This window comes from Denticeps clupeoides, unplaced genomic scaffold (assembly GCF_900700375.1).
Source record: "Denticeps clupeoides unplaced genomic scaffold, fDenClu1.1, whole genome shotgun sequence".
Lineage (NCBI taxonomy): Eukaryota > Metazoa > Chordata > Actinopteri > Clupeiformes > Denticipitidae > Denticeps > Denticeps clupeoides.
Window position 1 is genome coordinate 535,368 of NW_021629971.1, and position 6,164 is coordinate 541,531.

Here is a 6,164-nt window from a genome sequence, read left to right on the forward strand (position 1 = left end):
TAAACCTTTCAAAATCTCCTAGTGTTTAACGTAAAAAAAAAAAACACTAAAATCATCTTAGAATTTATATATGTAAACCTTAAAATAAAACTGAAATTGCTGTGTGGTATACACATTAGCCAATTGTGAGCATGCGACTGTACTTTTATATTCTGTTAATTGTGTCCAGGCCATGTTCCTAAGGCTTGTACTTAAAGTTGGTGCTATTAGCAATGAACACTTCACACCAATCAAGATGATGTCTCTTAACTTGTGAAACTATTGTCAAAAAAGGAATCTGGCAGTGAAAATCATTCCAGGCATTGACCTGGAGGTATGTAACGGTGTAATGTGTGTTGGTTTACATAGAATATGCTAGAACCAAAAGGAGTATCTACATTCGGGGACATAAAGTATCAGGAACCTGATTACGGGCCTGACTAAGAGCCTCCATTACTGGGCTTCTAGATAGAACTTCACCTGGTGGTCGTGGATGGGATTGGATAACAGCACCGTCCCCACACACTGCTCCTTGGGCGCCTGTCATAACTGCCCACTGCTCCCTCAGGGGATGTGTTAAATGCAGAGACCACATTTCACTGTGTGCACTTGGTGCTGTGCTGTCATGAAAGTGTTAACTAATCACTTTCACTTCACTTCAAAATTCAACAATTCAGAATTTCTTTGTATTGAAAAAACAAGTATTCACTACATATAATGTGTGTTTTAATTTAAACCTGCTAAAAAAGCATAAAAAAAAAACATAAAAGAATGCGGATGTCTTATTTCAGTATTAGGCGCCTTTATGGTTAAGTACATAACTCCACATGTGTTCATTCATAGTTTTAATGCCTTCAGTGACAATCTACCAATGTAAAATGGTCATGAAGAAAACATATTGAAAGAGAAGGTGTGTCCAAACGTTTGGCCTGTATTGTATGTGAAGTTATGACTGGAACGTCTGGATTTCTACATTCTGTTAATCACAAAACATTTTTTGTTAATCACAAAACAAATTTTTATATCAGATTACAGTGTCCCTGAGGAAATCCTAGATTCTCATAAATCCAATATGTTGAACTCATATACCACATATGCATGTGGTATGGCAGATTGAAAAAGCACTGACAAAACATCTCCATCAAGTGTCAGGACATCTTTGAACCTGTACCTGGACAAGATAAACTCATCAGAACTGTGAAGACCAAGGGTTCATTCTGGGCAGAAGCAGCATCAAACAAAGACATATAGATCATGCTTGTGCTCCCTTTCAGGGATACGTATTTGGTTGTCTTAGTCAGCTTCTGCTGAACTTCCACAAATATGAGTTCTTCATGAAGAGGATCGGTGATGAGGCTCAAGAAAACAGAATAATCTTTTGCATGAGATAAAGGAGCTTCTACATTATGTGGGAGCGTTGCATGAGAAAGACAGTAAATAAATCCTCAGAGATGTTCGCCCACATCTTTATCATCCAGACCTGCATGAAGAACCAGAATTATGATGCGATTATGTTGAAATTTAAACAACGTCTTATTATATGAAGCAGACCTGAGAGAATATGGCATAGACGTCACTGCTGCATCGGTCTATGTGTGATGCAAACACAAGTTCAAGTGTAATGTTTAAGTGTGCGTTTTCATTAAGGTTTAAATGCATTATGTCTGTATAAGATGGAAGGACACTTGACAGCACTTGAGAAAAGATGACAGGGTGGCCTTGATAGTGGGCAACCAGCTGTCGTGGTCTCACAAAGAACATGGACCATGCGGTTCTTCAGGAGGTTTGCTGGTGAACTCAGCAGAGATGATGTCACCTGATACAGAAATGGCCACCTCTCTAGGCTGGGTGGGCGTCCCTTCTGGCGTTCTTTCTTTACTCCAGTGGGCTCTGAAATAAATAAACAGCATGAATTTATAAAAATGTTAAACAAAAAGTGGTTTATTGAGCCGATTTAGATCTTGAGCAATTTTTAAAAGTTACTGACCATTTTCTTTTCATGGATTTTAATGAAGAAAGCAAGAAGCATAATTCACCATGATATGGTGGACGTGTCTTTTTCCATTTACTTTTATGAAGAAGAATTTTCCAAGAATTATATTAATAATCAAATAATGATTTTTATCCTTCAGGGGAATACCGAAAACATTAGCTTTTAAGGAGAAATCAGGAAGTTTGGGGAATAATGAATGTCAATCCAGAAGGCCTTATTATAAATGCACTCCCAGAATAAACAATCTGTTGTTTCAAGATCAGTTTAACAAAAAGAACAACTTGAGGTAAACTGACCTATCCTATCCATGGTGAGAGAGGTAAAGAAGAACCCAAAGATCACTGTAGCTGAGCTCCAGAAATGCAGTCAGGAGACTTCCCACCAGCAACAGTGCATTTCCATGCGCCAGATCATACAAAAAGATGGAAATATAAGATCACTGTCGTCCAGAATAAAAAAAATGCATCTTTAAGGAGTGGAGGAACTGATTGGGTGAGTCCAAGATTCCGACCAGTGGACCTTTTTCCTGGTCTGGGGATGTCGGGTGGTGTACTGACCTCTCGCTGCTTCCTGTATTCTTTCTCCGGCGCGGATGTCTCTCTCCTGGCTGATGACCTGTTCCAGGCAACAAGAAACACAGGACATCAACATTAATGTACTGTACCAAATTTAAATTGTATTACACTGTAATAAAGTAAACATTAGCAGGCAAATTCTCAACAGTTTGTAAGCGCTTTCATGATGCCTGCAGAGCATCAGGAGTTGGTCTATAGTCTACCGTATACGGTCTACCATGTTGTCCCTTCACAGCATTGTCTTCTGATATCGTGGGAAATGTCTATGGGTTCTGCACTTGAGGTTGCATCTGCAACCCTAACCCTACTTTTGGTTCTAGCATAATCTGTGTAAACCACCACACATTTACACCATTACATTTACACACATTTACACCATTATATACCTCCATGTCAATGCCTTTTTTTTCGACCTCTGCCCTGGAATGATCTTCACTGCCAGATTCCTTTTTTGACAATAGATTCACAAGTTAAGAGACATCATCTTGATTGGTGTGAAGAGTTCATTGCTAACAGCACCAACTTTAAGTACAGGCCTTAATAACAGAATATAAAAGTACAGTCACACGCTCACTATTGGCTAATGTGTATCCCACACAGCAATTTCAGTTTTATTTTAAGGTTGACATATATAAATTCTAAGATGATTTGAGTGGTTTTTTATGTTAAACACTAGCAGATTTTGAAAAGTTTATTCCTGTTTGAGACTCATTGTCTTCTAATATCATGGGAAACATCGCTGGGTTCTGCACTTGAGGTTGCATCTGCGTATTTTGGATCCTTTGAGCAGAGAACCAAGAGAAGTTAGCAAAGTCAGTTATCTAATTGTACATTGATGTTAAAAAATAATAAAACAACCTTTTAAGATGGACTAGTGGTGCAGGACTAGTGGTCACAGTGTTGGTGGACACAGTGAACAATGACATTGCAAGTATTAAGCTCTAGTTAGGATCCTGCCTTCAGTATTGATTTGTGCATCTATATGAAAAACCAGAAATAAATAAGTAAATTACTTAAAAACTGTCTACATGACTAACGATGATCTCATTTCTTTGTATACATAAATGTATTTCTTCACCAAGAATCTTATTTGCTGACTTGTCCTCAACTTTCAACACCCTGCAACCCCACATCCTGGCTAATAAACTTTCCTCCAACTTTCATCTAGACAACCAGACAATCCTGTGGATATTGGACTTTCTGACCAACAGATCACAGAGAGTACTGCTTAACAAAACATACTCTGACTTCCGTTATACCTCCACCTGGTCACCACAAGGCTGCGTGCTCTCTTCTCTTATCTTCATCTTATACACAGATGACTGCAGGCACAGACACCCGGTGAAGGACTCTGATGACACAGTCCTCCAGTCTCTGCTGTCAGGCCCCTCACACAACCATGGTCCGCTTCTGCAGGAGTTTGTGGACTGGTGTGACACCTCATGTCTGGAACTGAACGTCAGAAAACCAAGGATTCTCTCACCAACCATCAGAGAAACCTGACTACAGTAGTTACCACCTCTATCCACAGAAAGCCAGTAGAACTAGTTGAGAATTATAAATACCTGGGCCAAGAATCGAACCGGGTCAACTGCTTGGAAGGCAGCTATGCTCACCACTATACAACCAAAGCACAAACCAGGAAGTTTTCCATGTTGTGGTATGACCAATGGCATCTAGACCCAAAAGTGGTAATCCTTCTGAGCAATTGTCACAGTTTTTCCTACAGAGAACATGGCACTGGTGAGGAAACAATCTCGTGCTGGATGCCTGAAAGAGACCATGCTCAGGGCAACAGCAGCAATGCATGGCCAGATAAAAAAAGTGTGTCTGTGACATAACAGAGCATGAAATTTACAGAATGCATGCTTTGTGTTTATTAATTTATAACTTTCACTGCTGTTTTAATCATAAAGGCAGTTGTGGGATTTGTAAAAAGATAGAGCATTAATGTTACTGATTGTGAGTTGAGCACCTTCAACTGTGTGCTGTGGGTGTATTGTGTTTGGCTTGGCTGCTTGATGAACACTTTAAAAAAAACACTACAATTAGTTACTTGTGCTTTAAAACATAATGGCAGTGGTGGGATTTGAACCCACACCTCCAGAGAGACTGGAGCCTAAATCCAGCGCCTTAGACTGCTTGGCCACACTACCATTCAACAGGTTGTTAAAGATCCGGATGTGTTACAGAACGCTTGAGGTGAAGATATGAACTTAGTCTGAATTTGGCTTAAAAAGTTCCATGGCATAAAAGCAGGAAAAAAAAAGGAGGACTGCGTTGGCCGGGAATCGAACCCGGGTCAACTGCTTGGAAGGCAGCTATGCTCACCACTACCCCACTATGGGGCAGTGGTGGCCTAGCGGTTAAGGAAGCAGCCCTGTAATCAGAAGACTGCTGGTTCGAATCCCGATCCACTGAGGTGCCACTGAGCAAAGCGCCGTCCCCCCACACACTGCTCCCCGGGCGCCTGTCATGGCTGCCCACTGCTCACTCAGGGTGATGGGTTAAATGCAGAGGACAAATTTCACTGTGTGCTGTGTATCAAATGTGACAATCACTTCACTTTATTATTATTACCATAAATCAGGAAGTTTTCCATGTTGTGAAGAACTTCAGCATGATGTTTACAACAGTCTGCTAATTCCTCTGAGTAATTGTAACAGTTTTTCCTACAGAGAACATGGCACTGGTGAGGAATCAATCTCGTGCTGGATGCCTGAAAGAAACCATGCTCAGGGCAACAGCAGCCAAATACTTGAAATGATCTAAGGATTACATCAGTTTATGACTGCCACAAACACACAAGAATGTGAAATAAAATATGTCTCAATAAATCTGTAGAAAGAAACTGCTGCTGAGTGAAAAAATTAAAACTACAGAAGGCAAAATGGTCCAACGTGGTACTGGCAAGGTGTACCTTATAAAGTGGCCGGTGAGTGTGTAATGTCACAAATTATAAATGTATATATTTTTAAATAATGCTGTCATTAAATCATTATGTAGCGGTTCTTCTTCTGCGTTGTGTAATTTTTTTATTTCTTTTCTTGAACCGTAATGACGAGCCGACACCCACGAGATTTTCCGTGCAAACTGTATTCTGTACAAAATCAAAGTCGTGTCAGAACATCGCCTCACAAACCGCGTCTCTCTGCACCTCTCTCTCTCACAGCTCATGCCATGTGTCTAAGAGAACTGAACAATAACATAAAGTATTCACAATTTATAATACCGCATACCTGTACAAAAGCAAGGTCGCGTCAGAACATTGCGTCACAAACTGCGTCTCTCTGCACCTTTCTCTACAATATACAGTAATAACAGAACATAAAAAAATATTCACAAAATAACACACATGCAAAATATTCCGAATATGTACATAAATTAAAATAGAAGAAATAACTTTTTACACACGAACCCCACGCACCTCTCACAGCTCATGCCATGTGTCTAAGAGGACTAAACCGGGTCTCCAACCCACTAACCCAAGGGCACGGCCGCATCCAACCACTTTTCGGGGGGGGGGTGATCAAGTTTTAGAACCCACATAACTTCTTATAATTACCATAAATTGAACAAACAAAAATACAGAAACATATTTAACATAACCAGAAACA

At 40.1% G+C, this 6,164-nt stretch overlaps 1 non-coding gene across 1 annotated transcript; it reads right to left on the reverse strand.

The window, feature by feature from the left end:
• Positions 1–4,621: 4,621 nt before the first annotated feature.
• On the reverse strand, positions 4,622–4,703 carry trnal-uag (transfer RNA leucine (anticodon UAG)). The gene has a single exon. It is a non-coding gene; the product is annotated as a tRNA-Leu (tRNA).
• Between the last annotated feature and the right edge of the window lie 1,461 nt (positions 4,704–6,164).